Raw genomic sequence first — 3726 nt, 5'->3', positions numbered from 1 at the left:
TTCAAGTGGTTGAGAAGTGGTTAACTTGAGTAGCAGTCATAAAAATCACAGCTACTGTGATACATTGTATTACATACATTGGGTGACACAAGTACACATATGGACAGTGCCACTGACAGCAGTGGGATCAACATACTGTATCACTGGGTTCAAATGCATTGACTTCATGGCAAGATAAAGTATCACAGATTATAATGAGATGTATCACAGTCTGCGTCTCTGCCCCAGCATGCACCTTGGGGAGAGTCAGTAGGAGGAGTTGGGGAGGAGTTACATGGCACACAGATTATAATGAGATGTATCACAGTCTGCGTCTCTGCCCCAGCTTGCACCTTGGGGAGAGTCAGTAGAAGGAGTTGGGGGGAGTTACATGGTGCACAGATTATAATCAGATGTATCACATTCTGCGTCTCTGCCCCAATTTGCACCTTGGGGAGAGTGAGTAGGATGAGTTGGGGGCAGTTACATGGTGCACAGATTAAAATGAGATGCGTCACAAGTTGCATTTCTCTGATACTTTTTTTTAACCTTTTATTTGCCCAAAACAATCCTCCATATCTGAAGTGCCATAAGTCTAACATACCGCGTCAGAAGTAAGAAACTGTTCTTACAGTATATATGCTGCGGCTCTGCTCCAAAAAATAGAGCCATGCGTCTAAACACAACTACTCTATGTTGCTGCATAGACCTTTTATGTCTAATTCCAGCACTGGGGAAGTGTTCAACTCCATTCAAGGGCAGTCTAAACTAAACTACTACTTTGGTACAGCACTGCACTTTGCTTTAATGCTTCAGACATACACATTATGGGCTTTGAATGGGTCCCCCTGCTTATTTGTGGGGGGATAGAGATGAGTCTTTTACAATGAGAGTGCTACTGGATCTATGTTCTATATACAGTGACACCTCGCAGCCTTAATTACAATTTATTTTGGGATGTTTTTTGTCAGTACACTAAAACCTCCTCTTGGATAGACACAGGGGGATATTCTAGTAGCTGGGAGTTGTGCAAAAGCGTGCAGAAAGAGCCTTATCCGATTGGATTTCTAGAACAGCGGTGCGCAAACTGGGGGGCGCGACCCCCACGCGGGGCGCAAGACTGCCGTCTGGGGGGCGTGGGGTTTACAGAGGCCCCGCGCGCTTCCCGAAGGCACTTAAATTAAGTGCCGGGGGAGCTGCAGGGCCTCTGTAAACCTTCACTTACCTAGGCTCCGGCGGCTTCCTTCCTGCGTCGCCATGGCAACGCGGCATCAAAATGACGCTGTGAGGTCATGTGACGTCACGTTACTAGGGCAACGTGACGTCATGACGCCGGAGCGCAGGTGAATGGGGGTTCTGCTTTAGATATTGTGAAGCGGGGGCATCCAGACACTGATTAAGGGGTGCAGGAAACTAGTCATTCACACCTGGCTTTTATTTCTAGATCGACATTTACACAGACACACACACACACACACGTAACAAGGGCTAATTGTAGTATAATGTAATACAATAAATATATTTGTCATTTAAATGGATTTTATTCATATGTTTTATTTTAAAGCGGGGTTGGGGGCGGGGTTGGGGGCGGGACTAGGGGCGGGGTTGGGGGCGGGACTAGGTGGCGAGTAGATTTTTTGGTTGGGCGAGTAGATTTTTGGGTGATTTGTCGAACACTGTATATATTTATATACTGTAGATATTAGTATGTACCATTGACTTTTATACACCAAGTGCAATCCATTTCTGTGCGCTAAACAGTATTTTGGGGCTGGGCGCAGATGGAGAAATTTGAACTTAGTACACGAGTGCAATTGAAGTTTGACATGCGCCGAAACCCTCCACCCCTCCCCCCGCTCAGTTTGCGATGCTTAGTATATTGGCCTCAGTAGGTCTCTCCCTTCCACTTCAAAGTAACGTATTGACAACCAAAGGGGACCTGCTACAGTAGTTTTTGGTGATTTCATCAGTCCCACTTGGCAAATAGTATATTGGAGATTCAAAAAAAGAGAAAGCGCTCGTTAAAGTAACACATTCTTTGATATTTTTAATCGAAAACAATGATATTCTTCCAGTGTATTAGTCAAGCACCTTACAGTTCACAAATACACACTAGAGAGGGTTGGGGTTCCTTACAATGCATTGATCAAATACATTGTAAGGAGCCCCAACCCTCTCTAACAGCGCGTCTGAAATCTGCATTGTAAGGAATCCCAACTTTCTCTAATAGCGCGTCTGAGATCAGATGCATTCAAAGGAGCCCCAACCCTCTCTAATAGCGCGTCTGAGATCAGATGCATTGTAAGGAACCCCAACCCTCTCTAATTGTGACCCTTGCACTCACCACGAACAAGGCGGACCCCCGGTACTGAGGTGGGAAAGTAGAAACTGCGCACCCACAGCAGTGGAGGCACGCCTGGATTGTCAGCGTAGCCGGGTCGGGGTTGGAGAGAGAGGGTAGTCCAGATACTTGCCGCGGTCATGGGGAGGAGCCAGTAACGGTAGATGTCCGTTGTGCCGAGGTCGAGGGTTGGAGCTGGTGGGTTAAAAGAATGTCCTATATCCGTGGTCAGGGATGGAGAGATGCAGGTAGTCGAGGGCAAGCTGGGGTCGTTATACAGAGAGCGTCCAAGAGTCTAGCCGGGTCGGTACACATGAGGTCAAACTGAAAGCAAGAGAGGCAAGGCACAAGGCAAAGCAGGAATGTAGGAACACAAGGCTACTATGGTCTATGCTCAGCAATGTGTAACTGAGCAAGCAGAGATTAAATAGGAGGACTGGAGCAATGAAAGTGAGAGGCGGAACGGAGGTGTGGCCCCGCGGGAGCTGTGATTGGACGCAGAGCGCAGGAGACAGGTGGGCATTGTTACGGGTGTTGTGTCGCAGCTGGGGAGTGGTGCACGATCGTCCCGTGAGCGCGCCGCGCGTGAGTGACACGTGACACGAACGGGGGGTGGGACCAAGCTCCATAGAGATGTTTGAAAACCTCTGTGTGCGCGCGCTTTTGTTGCCGGTCATTTGATTAGATGAGTTATTAAAAGCAAATTGTGTAGTTACTGTACACTCTCTCCAGTTCATTTATTTTTTCGTTCCGGTTGTGCATCGCACATTTTTCACTTTGTACTATCTCCCTAGCGAACAACACACCAAAAGGTGCCCTGCAGCAACCCACAGGAGCAGGATTGAACTGATGCACCCTTTGGTTTCATAATCTCCTTTGGTGTCATCCAAAATGGCCTGGCGAAGAGTTTTTCCGTAGAGTCGCTTGTAATGAACTTTGTTATTATTGAGGATAGAGTCTATGATATTGGCCGACTAGCAAGTCTACAGTTATTGATTTAAAAAGTTAACTAGGTGCCATTCCATGTGAACATTTACAGCTGATTTGTGATAGCTCAATAACAGAGCAGAACCAGCTAGGCGCCATCTTTTCTACATGTATATACTGTAAACCCCTAGACTGATCATTTACACCATTTATAAGTGGAGTTGGTAAGGATACCTCTCTATTTATGAGACAAAGGCTTGGACATTACTGTAGTGTTTTTGATTTAAACAAACAGGGCCCAAAATCTACTGTTGGGATTGTTTTTTGGAGCCCCAGATTTGGTCTTTGGACTTGTTTTTGTCATAGTTTATAGACTGCTTGTTCACTGGATTGATTGTACTTAATATGTCATACCAAAATATTACACAACATATGAATTTATAGTCACAAATACATTTTGCGAGAGTGTACGCAACAGC

The sequence above is a fragment of the Ascaphus truei genome (assembly GCF_040206685.1).
Source record: "Ascaphus truei isolate aAscTru1 chromosome 13 unlocalized genomic scaffold, aAscTru1.hap1 SUPER_13_unloc_3, whole genome shotgun sequence".
In the NCBI taxonomy this organism is placed as follows: Eukaryota; Metazoa; Chordata; class Amphibia; order Anura; family Ascaphidae; genus Ascaphus; species Ascaphus truei.
The sequence above is the reverse complement of the archived record's forward strand: the minus strand, read 5'-3'. Positions refer to the sequence as shown.